Here is a 15,964-nt window from a genome sequence, read left to right on the forward strand (position 1 = left end):
TGGTCTCACTCATCTTATCTTTGCCTAAAATTTTGATGTTTTGTTAATCAGGAATTTTGGCATAAATTTCAATTTTTAAATGTATTGCATTAAGCTATATTTTTCTTGGCAAATGTGTTTATGATGACTCACTACAGTTTGTACCTGAGATAAGGTCCTCACTTGCCTTAGTTACCCCATTCAACTTTGGCCCTGTACAACTTATAGGGTTTGGTCAAAATATTTATTCAAAAAGTAAGGTATACCTAGAATTAAGCAGTAGATATCAGTCCCTTGGAGAGAAGATCAGATCAGATCAGGTCAGTCGCTCAGTCGTGTCCAACTCTTTGCAACCCCATGAATTGCAGCATGCCAGGCCTCCCTGCCCATCACCAACTCCCGGAGTTCACTCAGACTCACATCCATCGAGTCAGTGATGCCATCCAGCCATCTCATCCTCTGTCGTCCCCTTCTCCTTTTGCCCCCAATCCCTTCTAGCATAAGTCTTTTCCAATGAGTCAACTCTTTGCATGAGGTGGCCAAAGTACTGGAGTTTCAGCTTTAGCATCATTCCTTCCAAAGAAATCCCAGGACTGATCTCCTTCAGAATGGACTGGTTGGATCTCCTTGCAGTCCAAGGGACTCTCAAGAGTCTTCTCCAACACCACAGTTCAAAAGCATCAATTCTTCGGCACTCAGCCTTCTTCATAGTCCAACTCTCACATCATACATGACCATAGGAAAAACCATAGCCTTGACTAGACGAACCTTTGTTGGCAAAGTAATGTCTCTGCTTTTAAATATGCTATCTAGGTTGGTCATAACTTTCCTTCCAAGGAGTAAATGGAGAGAAGATAGGAGAAACCAAATTCTAAACCTGGATCAGAAGGATGAGAACGAGTTTAATATCAGACTCTTACTTAATAAGGTAGTGATGAATGATCTGAAGAGCAGTGACAGGCAGTTCTCTACCACGTCAAGGACAGAAAAAGAAAGGAAGCCTTCCAGAATTTTCTATGCAGACAAAAAGAAAATTAGCTTATGTTTGACACAAACATCACTTCCACCACATTCTGTTGGTCAAACAAGTCACAAAGCCAGCCTAGACTGAAAACAAGGGCAAATACACTCCATCTCTTGATGAGAGGAGCTGCGGTCACATTGCTAGGGGTATATATTCAGAGAAGAGAATGGTTCCTACTAGTTTTTTCCAATATTCTACTACAAGTAGTGATGCTAATACCATCATGGCATGACTAGCATTAAGTAAATTTGTTATTCATTTGTAAATCTTTGAAAATTTAATTGGTAAATAACAGTACATTGCTGTTTTATTTTTCTTGTTGATACTTAATGGTGAACCTCATTTTGATAACTGTGGAAACCATATTCCACAACATTCTGATCAGCTTCAAGGGAGAAGAAGTGATTCTCAAATAGGCAACACTCTGTTCATTTGCTTTTGCTTTTCTTGATAAAAGAAAGATTTGTAACCACCTCTGTGCTCTATGTGCTCATTTAACAGATTTAAGTAAATTTACTCTTGGGTCACGTGATCACTGGGTATGGGTACACTGTGTTAGGAAATGCCATGGGTAGGGCAGAAATGATGAGATACCAAGTAGAGAGAATCTGCTGAAACCCTCTCTACTAAAAATGCATTCTCTGAGCAACACTTAATATCTCCAAGAGGAAGTACAAACATTTTAGAAAACACCTGGGAATGGACAAAATGAATGATCTTTGGTTTGGGCCTCCTAGACACAGTTCTGTCCACATCCAAAGTAAAGGAATGAATCAGGGAAACAACTTCTCTAGTTTACTGCCTCAAACAAGGTTTCAGTATTAATGGAAATTGTTATAGAAAAACTTGTGGGTTTTTTTTCCCCCCATGTATTGTTTATATGCCCGTTTAAATTCAAATTTGAGCCAGCAGTGAGGGAAATAAGAATATTTGAAGTATATGGCAAAAATCTCATATGCTGAAACCTGATTTATCCAGAAGCGTAAATGCTGAATTATACACCTCCACTTACTCTAAATTGAACTGCCCACATCTTTGTGGGGCTGCCCACAAGGTGTCTAATGAGTTATATGCCAGCGCTTATTTAACAAGAAAAGAAACCAAATAGAGCGTAACTGAAACCTGGGTACATTTTGTTTTTGTTTTGTTTCAGAGAGCTGTCAGATATTTCAGTCCAATCTTAAAGTTGTTGCTTCCCTTTATTGCAAGTCGACTTCAGAATTTTAGTTACCTCTTGCTACAAAAGGTTTCAGTTTACAGGGTGGCAGAAAGAATGAAGATCGATGGTTTCTGGGTCTGGATGGTCATACCAATTTGTACTGCAATCTAGGTGTTGCAGTCTCTGAGATTTGAGTTTAGGTGTGTGCCTTGCAGCTTTAGAAGAAAGATGTGTTCTGCATAGAGCTGTAGATCAACACTGCCAGTTTATTCACCAGACGAGGCATCCATCATGCCTGTGCACATGGGCATTTCATGGGACAGAGAAAGAAAAGGAGAAGAAAGGGACAGAGATGAGAGGAGAGGAGGAAAGAAGACAAGATGGAAACAGAGGGAAGGAGTAAGAAAGAAACGGAAGGCGAGCGGAAAGGAGCAGGAGAGGGCACAGGGAGGTGCTTTTATTTTTATTTTCCTAAATATCCTTCAGATAACAAAGCATGGTTTGTTCATAGGAAATAGCATCAGCTGAAGATAAAAAATATCACTACAGCTCAATGAATACATGCTTAATAAAAATCTAATAATAACTAATCTCCAGTGAACACTGAATAACAAACGAGATTTTTACTGGTATGTATTTCTAATTCATCCAACTTAATTGCTGTTTTAAAATCTTGACTTCAATACATTGTCTTTCTAATTTACCCAATAAAGTGCTCGACAATACAGCAATTTTGAAATATTTGCATTTGAAGGACTTCATGTGATTTAGAATTTAAATTTTTATTTCCAAATAATCACATTATATTTGCAATGAAAGCCAAATGCCCTGCTTACTTTCTGGATTTGAAAACTGAGCAACACAATGTGTTCGGAAGTTCTAATTTTATAATGCAAGCACATTCCAACTTTCAATGATTTAGTTTCTTGCTTAACCTTTGAGACAAGTCATGTAACATGCTGCTTTACACATGTGGTTGTTTTTAATTGCTTATTTTCTTGTCCCATGAAACCCTGAGGAAAGGCAATGAGAAATAACATCTTTTCTTTGTAGTGGAGGAAAAACAGTTACAGCTCATTTTATAAACACAAATCCTTGGGAAGTCACATACGAAGCATCAGTGCGGAGTGTGGATTGTGAACTACAGAACAGGTCTAGCTTGACTCTGGTATCAATTGCACATTTGAACCACGGGTGCCTACTGAGGGGAGAATGGAGTTTGCAGGCCAGAGTTTTTCCTGTTTAGTATCTTTTTGTTTGTTTGCTTGTTTCTTCAAGACAATACTTGGCAAAGAAAATATTTTCTTTTAGGTTAGGGATGGATTTAGTTTCTGTTAGAGAAACTGAATACTAAAATCATAAGCTAGTATGATTTTTCAGAAAGAAATAGCTATCTCATGCTTATTTTGTTAAACAATTGGAGCAGATTTTACGTGCTGTGCACAAATTAACCGTCTTTCAGATGGGGAAAATGTATTTTTTGCATACATAAGGTTAGACTTAACACATTAATAAAGAGGAATGCTCTGTGTTTACTTGTGTAATTAGGAAAGTTACTCATTTCTCTAAAACAACCTAAGACAATTTCCTTTGGCTCTATTCTCTGGTTTAGATTATGCTCTGATGGTAAAGAGAAGTCATAGGAGAGTTTAAAATATTAAGTGAATAGTCAAATACAATCCAGATGAAAAATGTCTTCCCTTTTCATTCAGTTCTGAAGGAGAGAAACTTTTACATTTACACACACACACACACACACATACACATTATCACAGTTATCTTTTCCATTTCAGAGAAAATGATAGGTTTATAGAGAATGGAGCATGTATTTTTGGTAAAGAATTCTATGCAGTGATTAATAACTGGTAATCCATGCTTAAGTAAGCATCAAAGCCATTATTTTAGAAATATTTGCAATAGCCCATATTTTGCTCATTTAGTCATTATACTTCTCTGTCTCCAAAGAATCAGTTTAATCATATGGCATTATAATGCTAAGAGCTAGTTTAAGATCTTCAGAGACCCTAACTTTTGTAGAGAGAATGCACCCAACACATGGTCAAACTATGACCATTACTAAACCATATAATGAATATTAGGAATTGCAATGCTTCTGATTTTTCCCACAAAGACACTGATTTTTTAAAAATCATATATAACATTATTATCAAAAAAGATTTTTTGTTCTTTGTTTGCTGGGCTTTAAACACAACATTGGGCTTCCCAGGTGGCTCAATGGGTAAAGAATCTGCCTGCAATGCAGGAGACACAGGAGATGTGGGTTCAATCCCTGGGTTGGGAAGATCCCCTGGAGAAGGGCATGGCAATCCATTCCAGTATTCTTGCCTAGAGAATCCCATGGATAGAGGCCTGGTGGGCTACAGTCTATAGGGTCGCAAAGAGTCAGACAGGACTAAAGTGACGGCATGCACACACGTAAATACAACATTGCTCTGACCCTGAGGTGTTTCAGAGAGACAGTGTCTCACACAGCATCACAGCAGTAGCTCCAGATTTTTAACATTCAATCTGTTTCCTTTACCCATCTTCTTGAATATTTTAATTAGGAATCATTTTAATAGTAACATTTGAATTACCTAATACAGTCTTTAAACAACAGTCCAAATAAAGGAAAAAAATGTTCTCCTTAAGTGGAATTGTCAGTTTTGCTGAGCATTCAGAGTAGCTGAGTATATGGTGCTACTCTGAATTAGCTCTTTAGTTTTCATTAAATCATTATATTGAATACGTTAAATATCTCTGCTCCTAATTTAAAATGGTAATGAGAAGTTGAAAATAAAAGACAGTGCAATGAGGAATATCAGGGACATGCACGTCAAATTTAATAAAAGAATTCTTTATCCATGCTTTGGCTTTGGCTTTATTCTTTTGACCCAAAAGAACACTGGAATCTTGATATAAAAGAGAAGAATATAAAATGAAGTGTAATGACTTCAGAGATGAATGTATTGGTTCATGTATTACTTGATATTGAAATTAAGAATCTCTTAGAAAACCAAATTTCAAAAACCTATTAAAAAGACATAATTAATAATTCTCTCTGAAATGATTTCTTCTTGCTATAATTATTATAAGTATTATATAAAGATATGATTTAGCCAAATCACTTTGATCAGGAATTTACCTGTAGGTCTTCTTGAAATATTTTTACAACTTCATATATTTTACTATACAGTAAGTGATTTTTATTTCTATATTTGGATATTATCTGCTAATATAAAATGACTTATCCAAGACAGGGCATGAGAAGGTGAAAGGCATTAAGTGCAAACTTTCTCAGAAGACAAATCACTTCATGAAGTATTTACAGTATGTTGTCTTTAAAATGATCACTGACGTACAATTTTTACATGTTTCAGAGCCAAATTGCATTAAAAGGCAATCCATTGTGTAAAACGGGGCAGAAAAATAAGGAGTTAGTTATAGTTTGAGATGTCAGTTTCTTCTGACTGACAAAATCCTTTCCTTCTATGGGCAAAACCTATTTCGTGCTCAGAGCAAGGGCCTAGGTAGGTGGATTGCATGGCCACACGAGGGCAGCAGATGGTCTGAAACTAATGAATCGAGGTGATGAACGTGGAATGATTACAGTAGTGAAGGTTTTTCCGTCTAGAAAGATAGTTTCTAACCTGAAAACGAAAACGCAAGGAAGGAAAGGAAGGGAAGGGAGGGATGGATGGAAAAAGAAAGGAAGGAAGGGAAGGAGAGACTAAGGGATTGTGGGAGGGAGAAAGCAAAGACAGGAGGGAGGAAGAGGTGCCAAGAAAGACAACAGATAGAGAAATACAGGTTCTTTTTAACAGGTTTGTTTTTTGTTCATTTGTTTGTTTTTGAGATAGGTATACTGTGTGTGTGTTGTGTGTAGTGTGTGTGTTACCAAGAGCTAAACTGCTGCTCAGCTGCCCAAGGCCAAAATACAGAGAAACTCCCAGTTGTGCTCAAATCTACCTCCAACGGAAAGTAAACCCTCCCCCTACAAAAAAGTAGCTATTATCAATATAGTTTGCTTTTCTCATACACCATTATTTTTTTTCCCCTTCTGAATAATTAAACCCATAAATACATGGGCTTTTGAAAATCAAAGAGCATAATCTTTCTGGTTCTGCCACTGTGCCTCCCTAGTCCTAATCCAGGAGACAGGAATTTCATTTTCCTAAATTTTATATTTGCTTTTTCTTTTTTCATCATTTTCAATTATTTCTTGCCATAGATTGTTTTTTTGGCAATATTAAGATACCACTAGAGATTTCAAATCTGCATGTTCATTAATCTCTCACAGTTCTTCTCAAAGATCACACAAACACAAAAAAGACATAACTTACTAGTTTGCTTCCCCTATACAATTAATCTATCATTAAGCCTCCTTATCTGGTTTACCAGATTTTGTCTCAGTAGATGTAAATCCAATATAGGTTAGGATGGATATACAGTGTACCAGTGCCTATAGTGAATGGAGACTATTGCAGCTTTCCTCAATGGATGTACCATTCATTCATCATTACACTTGGCGCATCCTCATTAAGTAGCTATTATATAAGTAAATCCTTGGGAAGTCACACAAGAAGCATCAGTCCTGATTCAGTACATAGTTTGGATTATGAATCACAAAACAGGTCTAGCTGATCTCTTTTACAATTACATCAACTTTTATTATAAAAAAGACATCCAACTTTATTATAATTTGGAATAGTGAATATTTGCTCAGGTCTCAATTATCTGAGCTCAAAAGTCCAGGGAAAAAGAAGAAAACAGTGAGAAGATATGTCTTAATTATATTAACTGATATATACCAATATGCAATAACATGACTGGAATATTTCCAATTTTCCTGCTTCTTCACTCAGTCATTTATAAAACCTTGAAAATGGACATAAATTATTAGGGCAAATATGATTTCACTCCCTCTTTTTTTACCTGATTTCTATCAGATAGTCTTGGCTATGAACAGAAAAATGATGAAAGAATATGCATAAAAGTGGTAAAAGTGTTTCATAAAGAAACTACATAACGCATAAAGCTATAATTAAGTAGCCTATGGTTCACTATGAGGAAAGAACTATGCTTTGTTCTAATCAGAACATTTGCTAATTTTGAAGAGAAAATTGAACACATTATATGCCAGGTATTCCTCTAAGTAGCTTCCCAGGTGACTCAGTGGTAAAGAATCTGCCTGCCAATGCAGGAGACTTGGGTTCATTCCATAGGTCAGGAAGATTCCTTGGAGAAGGAAACAGCAACTCATTTTCAGTATTCTTGCCTGGGAAATCCCATGCATGGAGGAGACTGGAGAGCTACAGTCCATGGGGTTGCAAAAGAGCTGGACACAACTTAGTACTTTTATTGTTTAATAACAATCCCTCTAGGTACATTCCATGTATTGCTCATTTTAGTCTTAAAGTAACCCCATAATTTGGTCTTATTACCACCCTATCAGTTTTGTAATTGAAGAAAATAGGGCAGGGAGTGTCAAGTAACTTGCCTAAAGTTATACAACTAGGAAATGAAAAGCTTTCTGGAAAACCAGCCTTTGTAAGTTTGGGCCTCCCAGGTAGGAAGAATGAAGAGGACCTACAGCTCTTTTGACTATGTGTGCATCGCAGTTGCTAAGTTGTGGCCGACTCTGATCCCGTGGACTATAACCCGACAGGCTCCTCTGTCCATGGGATTTCCCAGGCAGCAAGAATACTGGAGCAGTTGCCATTTCCTTCTTGAGGGAATTTTCCTGACCCAGGGATCAAACCTGCATCTTCTGCATTGCAGGCGGAATTTTTACCACTAAGCCATTTGGAAAGCCCAGCTTTGACTACATTGATGCCTTGTTTTCTCCCTTTAAAATAGGAGAATAGGAAGTTTAGCAAAAATAACTAAAGGTTACTATTTAATAGAATGTGTAAATAAGAAGAGTCCTTTGACCCTTAGAAACTGGTAGTACATGTCTCACAATGTACCTTGCAAAATTAGTACACAAGTAGCTAACATAACTTAATTCTACCCCAGACCTTTCATGTGTTTTTAACTTTCCATATAATTTTTCTTGACAGTTTTGCCTTTGGTGTGTTTTTAACCCAAATCCTTAAAACAATAGAAAGATAATTAGACAGAGAACCAGGATACACAGGTTCTAGAACAAGGTTTTTTTTTTTTTTTTTCCACTCTATAGACAGCTTGTCAAATTCAGTCATTTTACATAAAATACATATGCTTATTTATTTAGCTTTCCATCATATAAAATATGAGATTGGGCTATGGGTATTTTAATTTTTTTTAAGATAATTATAATCCAGCACATTTGAATACATCCTAGATTCTTTTTCACTCATTCTTTTGCTATGTGCTACATTCTGGAAGAGAGAGACAGGCTTCCATGCTGTGAGTGCCTGGCCTATTGTCTGATATATCTCCACTACATAGCTAGTCTTCATGGGTAATGGCTCCAGAGGAATTGTTTCCATGTCACAACTTCTGGCTTGTCTACCTGATACAGCTTTTTGAGAGATGCTTTCTCCATAACAGAAATAAAACTTTTCAGAGTGATTTCGTCTGCCTATGTGTATGCGTGTGTGTGTGTGCATGTGTTTGTGAGCATGATTCTTATTAGGTCAGTGGGTTGGCCTTTTTTCTGTTAATAATGCTGCCTTAGTCAAAATCAAAATGACTCCAAATTTCTGATTCACTGTTCACTGGCCCTTCACTCTGGTATCTCATATTCTGTGAGACAATAAATTCAGCAACTTCTACTCTAAGTGTCTCAGGCAGCTCAGGCTGCTACAATAAATTACCATAGACAGGGCAGCTCAAACCACCAACATTTATTTCTAACAGTTCTGGGGAGTGGGAAGTCCAAGATCAAGGTTCCTGCAAATTTGATGTCTAGTGAGAGTCCTCTTCTTGACTTGCATAGAGCAGGCTTCTTGCTATATACTAATATAGTAAAGAGAGAAAAAGAAAATCTCTCCCATGTCTGTTCATACAATGAGGTCACTAACCTCATTCATGAGGGCTCCACATCTTCCAAAGGCCCCACCTCCAAATACCATCACATTAGAGATTCAGGTTCCAGTACATTAAATTTAGTGGGATACAAACATTTAATCAGTAACACTAAGCAAAGAACTTATCTATATAAACATATATTTTTATCTTCTCTTTCTTATTACTGCCATTATTATAGTGTAGACTTTTTTTTACTCTTTTCTGTGTGTGTGCACATGTGTGTGTCTGCTAGTCACTAAGTCATGTCCAACTCTTTGCGACCCCATGGACTGTAGCCCACCAGGCCCCTCTGTCTATGGAATTCTCCAGGCAAGAATACTGGAGTGGGTTGCCATTCCTTTCTCCAGGGAATCTTCCCAACCTAGGGATCAAACCCAGGTCTCCCTCATTGCAGTCAGATTCCTTACCATCTGAGCAAGCAGGGAAACCTTACTCTTCTAGCTTGGTAAATCAACTCATAACTTATTTCCATCCTCAGGCTCTCTCCACTCTAATCAGCCTTCCAGAGAGCTGTCAGAGACATTTTCCTCAGCATGACTCTGAACATGCTACTTCCCTCCTCAAAAAACTTCAGTGATTACCATTTTTTTTTTTTTTTTTTTTTTTACCAAATCAAATGTGAGCACATGGCAAGGTGATTAGGGCTCTCAGGAGTATGTCCCCTAGAAAAGACTCTCTGAAGAGGCAAAATGGAATTCAAGAAAATCTGAACTACGTATTGGACATCAAACAATTGTGTCCCTCATTTTCCTCATTTATAAAATTAGGTTAGACTACATAATCTTGGAATTGCCTTCTGAAAACAATATTTTAAAGTACAGCTTTCAGCTTTAACTTCTACTTCTCTACTTCAGACACCTAACACTATCAGCATGAACAAAACTGGAGACATTGCTAGAATATGAGCCGCATTTCTACCAGCATGCTTGTATTCATAAATGCCATAACTCATGACGTGTTCTTCCAGCCAGTGTCAATGAAAACCCTGCTGTCATTAGGTTTCTGCTCAGTCTACCATTGAAAGTTTCTTTCTCCTGCTTCCACATTTTCACAAACAACATTGCATTCTTCATGTTTATGTCCTAGCTCTGTCTTGGTCATCTGGGGCTACTATAATAGATACCATATTTCTCATAGTTCTGGAGGCTGGGAAGTCTGTCAAGGCACTAGCAGATTTGATATCTGGTAAAAGCCTACTTCCTGGCTTGTAGATGGCCACTTTTTCATTGCATCCTCACATGGTCAAAAGAGAAGACAGAAAGAGCTCTTGTGTGTCTCTTCTTAGAAGGGCACTAATCCCTTTATGAAGAATTTACCTTCATAACCTAATTGGATCCCAGAGGCCCCATCTCCAAATATCATCGCAATGGGGACTAAGATTTCAATGTATGAATTTGGGGGGCACACATTCAGTCTATATCAGCTCCCTTATTCAAATTAAGTCTTAAGAGGGCAGAAACCATGCTTCTTTCGTCCTTTTATCACAATAGATTCATTACAGATTTTCAATAAATTGAATGGTTTGCCAAATTATAAGATGAAAATCAGAGAATATAGTGGATTTCAATTTCTGATAAACATTTCAAATGAAATTAATATGCCTTAATGAAGTTCCAGAAGAAAACCTGTCTAATTCTCAGGGGCTGATTCACTGAGACCCAAAGTTCTAAAGGGTCACTGGCAGCCTACAATCAGAGAGGGAAGAATGTTTCTATGTGACTTTTCTATTTCCACAAAAGAACTCCTCTAAAATGAATAAATACTCTGAAAAAATGATATTGAATACAGCCATAAATGAGACTGTGAAAAAAAATACTTCTGAGTTAAATTCATCTCTTAAAAGATTAAAAAGAACTTCTTTGTAATAATTCCATTTTAAAACAAAAACAGTAACATTTATTAAAGTACATATATGAATTAAAAATAAATTGATAAGGAAATATCATCTTTAAATAATTTAGGAAGAAAATTATTTATGTAATAAATATATGTCACCTTTCTTCTAACAGTAGAAATAACTGATGATCACTAATCTTGGAAATAAAACCTTAATTCATAATTTGTTTAAGTTAATAAAAACAGGTTTCAAAAATGCACTTTTTTCTCGTCATCTCAAAAAAGTAAAATGTTTAATGTTAAATTTCATAACAACCAATCATAATAGAACAAGGCAGATTTCATAAAACTTTTTCAAATATAGCACTTAGGAAAAAGTAACATCTTGGATAAGAAAATGCATAGACATATAGTACAAGGCAGTTTTCTTCACAATATTCCAATTCATCTTCTTGCCTTTAAGATTTCTCCTACCTCCAAAATTTTTCCTAATATTCCATCCCTCCTCATTAGTCTTGGCTTTACCTGGGCCTCAGAATAAAGCAAAAAAAGAGATAGAGACCATTCTGACTTATTATATCTTCTAAAAATCACTCAGGTTCTTGATGCCTTCTAGCATTATAGACGGAGAAGGCAATGGCAACCCACTCCAGTACTCTTGTCTGGAAAATCCCATGGACGGAGGAGCCTGGTAGGCTGCAGTCCATGCAGTCGCTAGGAGTCGGACACGACTGAGTGACTTCACTTTCACTTTTCACTTTCATGCATTGGAGAAGGAAATGGCAACCCACTCCAGTGTTCTTGCCTGGAGAATCCCAGGGACGGCGGAGCCTGGTGGGCTGCCATCTACGGGGTCGCACAGAGTCGGGCACGACTGAAGTGACTTAGCAGCAGCAGCAGCATTATAGAAGAATAAACAATTTAAATTCGAAAGATTATATTTATAGCTTTATATGAAAAGATTTTAAAGCCCTTTACCCAAGAAGTTTACCCTCCCTCCTCATAAAAATATTTTCAAATACATGAAATTATAATAAGTCTGATGACTCTGCCCCAAAAGATGTATCAAAAGACACTCTGGACAACGTAATGGTGTTATGCTAACCATTCTTTAAGTCACATATTTATCTTTCAACCAAATATATTTTTAGAACTCTAGGCGAACCTGATCTGACCCTGCACTGTGCTCTGTAGAATCATGGATATAAAAAAACAATCCCTATGTTCTTAACCTTACTGTCTAATTGTCTTATGTTCTTTAAAAAGTCTATGTCAATACAGCCTTGATTTTTTATACCTGTATTTTAAAGATCAAAAGTATATATCTTCAGGACAACAATAATGTGCTTTCTATGAAAAATAGGCAAGCAGAAATAGGCTGAGATATGCATTTCAATCCAATAATCTGGACCTGTCACACAAAAACTGAATGTCACCTTACATTAAAATTTTTTGTGAATATCAACTCACTTGCTTAAACTATGAAACAAAACTGTTCTTATATGTAAAGCAGTATAATATCACTTGGAAATAGATTTTTATAAGTTAAAATACACATATTGTAAAATGTAGAGCAACTCCTTTAAAAACTTTAAAAAGAGAAATAGTAAATAAATCAATAAATTCAATGGAAAATCAAAAATTACTCAATTAATACAAAATAAGAATTCCTCCATTAATGCAAAATAAGACAGGAAAAAGGTAAAAGAAAATAAGGGAAATTTTTTTAACATAACAGTACAGATATGAGTCTAATATATTTGACGTATTAAATGGAAATGATATGATTACCCTAATTAAAGGGAGAAATGGACACACAATAAAAAAGCAAGACCTATTTGTTCTCTATGAGAAAGTAATTTTTAATACAAAGAAATAGTTTAAAAGTAAAATCTGGAAAAGAGACAGATCTGGAACCATATAGAAGTCCTGAATGGTTTTGTCAGAAACATGATCTAATTGACATTATAGAATATCCTACCTTACATCATCAGGATACACATTAGTTCTAAGAACACATTAAATATTCATATTTATACCATAAACAATAAATAAAGTTAGATCAAAACAATAAAGTCTCAATAGTTTAAACAGAATGAAATCATAAGAGCATATTTTTTACTAAAATGAAATTAAAATAAAATGCAATAACAGAAAAATATATATAAAATTCCTAATATCGCAGTATTTTTAAACACAAATAACTCATAGTTCAAAGCAGAAATTACAAAAAAATTAGAAAATATTTTGTACTGAATGAAGATGAAAACATGGTGTCTCAAAATGTGTGGAATATTATTAAAACAGTGTATATAGGAAAAATGTCATCTTAATTTTAAATGCTTAGAATAGGAAAAAAGTTCTCAGAGCAATGATCTAAGTTAAATGTGTATAAATTAAAAAGGAAGAGCAAGTCAAATAGAAGACAAAAATAGCAATATTAAAAATGAAAGATAGGAGTTTACACATCTCACATGTATTAAAATGATAACACAAATTGTACAAAATCCATGTTAATAAATTTGAAACCTCAGATGAAATAGACTAATTCCTTCAAAGACTTAAAAAGTGATTTAAAAAAATGAAAATCTGCATATTTCTATATCTAGTAAAGACATTGATTTCTAGTTAAAATGTTCCCACAAAGAAAAGACAAGACCAAATTGTCTGTACTAATCAATTTCATAAAACATTTAAGAAAGAATCACTCTTCCACAAATTCTATCAGATTACTGAGGAGGAAGAAAAACTCAGTGAATTCTATAAGGAAAACATGACCATGATACCAAAATCAGAAAAAGATATTACAAGAAAATAAAACTGCCCATTAACTCCTTCACAGATACAGAGGCAAAAAACCTTCACGAAATATAAACAAATGAAAATCAGCAATGTGTTAAAAGAATATTATTACAACATAAGGTTTATTTCAAGAATGTAAGTTTGATTTAAGAGTTAAAACAGTATTTAAGAATGACTAAATGACATTACAAATGGACAAACTTTCTTCTTTTTTTTAACAGTGATTAATATTCCATTTTATATGTATACTACATTTTCTTTATCCAGTTACCTGTTGGCAGACATTGGGGTTATTTCTGTGTCTTGGTTATTGTAAGTAGTATGACAGTGAACTTGGGAACACAGATATCTCTTCAGGATCCTAATTTCAATTGTTTTGGATATATATCCAGAGTGGGATTGCTGAAACATATGGTAGTTCTAATTTTAATTTTTTAAAGAAACTTCATACTGTTTCTATAGTTGCTGCACCATTTCACACTCCCACCAAAAGTGTACAAAGGTTCCAATTTCTATACAAACCTCACTAACAGTTCTTAAACTAAGGGAAATAAACCAGTCACAGAAGATAAGTGTTGCATGATTCTATCTATATGAGGTACCTAAAACAGTTAAAGTCACAGAAGCAGAGAAAATAACAGTGGTGCCAGGGGCTGGGGGATGAGAGAAATGGGAAGTGTTATTCAATGAAGTTTCAACTATGCCAGAGACATCATTTCTAGACACCTGTGGTACCACCTAGTTTTGTCTAGGGTTATCAATGTCTTCCCAGGTGGCGCTAGTGGTAAAGAGCCTGCCTGCCAATGCAGGTGACATTAGAGACACAGGTTTGATCCCTGTGTTGGGAAGATCCCCTGGAGGAGGAAATGGCAACCCACTCCAGTATTCTTGCCTAGAGAATCTCATGAACAGAGGAGCCTGGTGGGCTACAGTCCATGGGATTGCAAAGAGTCAGACACGACTGAAGCAACTTAATAATAATAAATAGGGTTAACAATACAGTATTGTACATTTCAAAATTTGTTTAAAAAATGAGATAAAAGGAAATGTTGAGAAGTATTAGGTATGTTTATTACCTTGATTTTTCAGATGGTATCACAAGTGCTTGCATATGTCCAAACTCATCAAATTGTACACATTAAATATATATAGTCATTTGTACACCAATTATACCTCAATAAAACTGTTAAAAAAATAATAGAACGTATCTCAAGAATTATTCTAAATATTGAATGAAGTAATGTTTGTTCCTTGCTTAGCACAGCATCTGGCTTAGGATAACCTTTCAAAAATCATACAATAGAATAAAATACATAGACCACTTTAAATAAAAGAACTAATAAATGAGTTTAGTTAGTTTTCAGAATGATAGACTAGTATACAAAAAATGGTTGTCTTTCTATATCCTAGAGAAAGAAATCAAAATTTTAAAAATAACACTTAAAACAGCATCCTAAATGAAAAAATATTAATGGTAAATGAGCAAAGTTTTGTAGGAAGTGCACACTGAAAACTATAAAAGACTGTGAGAAAAATTTAAGATCTAAACAAGATATACACCATGTTGCTAAATCAGAATATTCAATATAGTCAAATATTAATTATGCTAAAAGTGAACTCTAGATTCTATACCATTATAGTCAAAATTTGAGCAGGTTTTTTTGGGGTAAAAATTAATAAGGTGACTCTAAAATTATCAAGAAAATTTAAAGAATCTAGAGTAGTTTAAAATTTTTATAAAGAACAAAAGTAAAAGAAGTACAGTCCTTGATTTCAAGATTTACTCTAAATCTTCAATAATCAAGACAGTATGATACTGATTTAAAGACAGTGATATAGATCAATGGAACAGAAAAAAGAGAAAAGAAATAAATCAACAAATATGTATTTACTTGAGTTTTTGAGGCTGCTAAATCAACTCAATAGTGAAAATATAGTGTTTTTTAAAAAATAGTGATAGAATAACTAAATACCAGTCTAGAAAAAATACACTTAAATCTTACCTTGCACACAAAAATGAATGGATCTAGAACTAAACATAAAAGTTAAAACTTTAAAATTTCTGGAAGAAAATTGTTGTAATCTTGGGAAAAACAAACTTTTTAAGGAGTTCACTAAAAGCAATGACATAAAATAAACAGTTAATAACT

The sequence above is a fragment of the Bubalus bubalis genome, chromosome 20, assembly GCF_019923935.1.
Source record: "Bubalus bubalis isolate 160015118507 breed Murrah chromosome 20, NDDB_SH_1, whole genome shotgun sequence".
Lineage (NCBI taxonomy): Eukaryota > Metazoa > Chordata > Mammalia > Artiodactyla > Bovidae > Bubalus > Bubalus bubalis.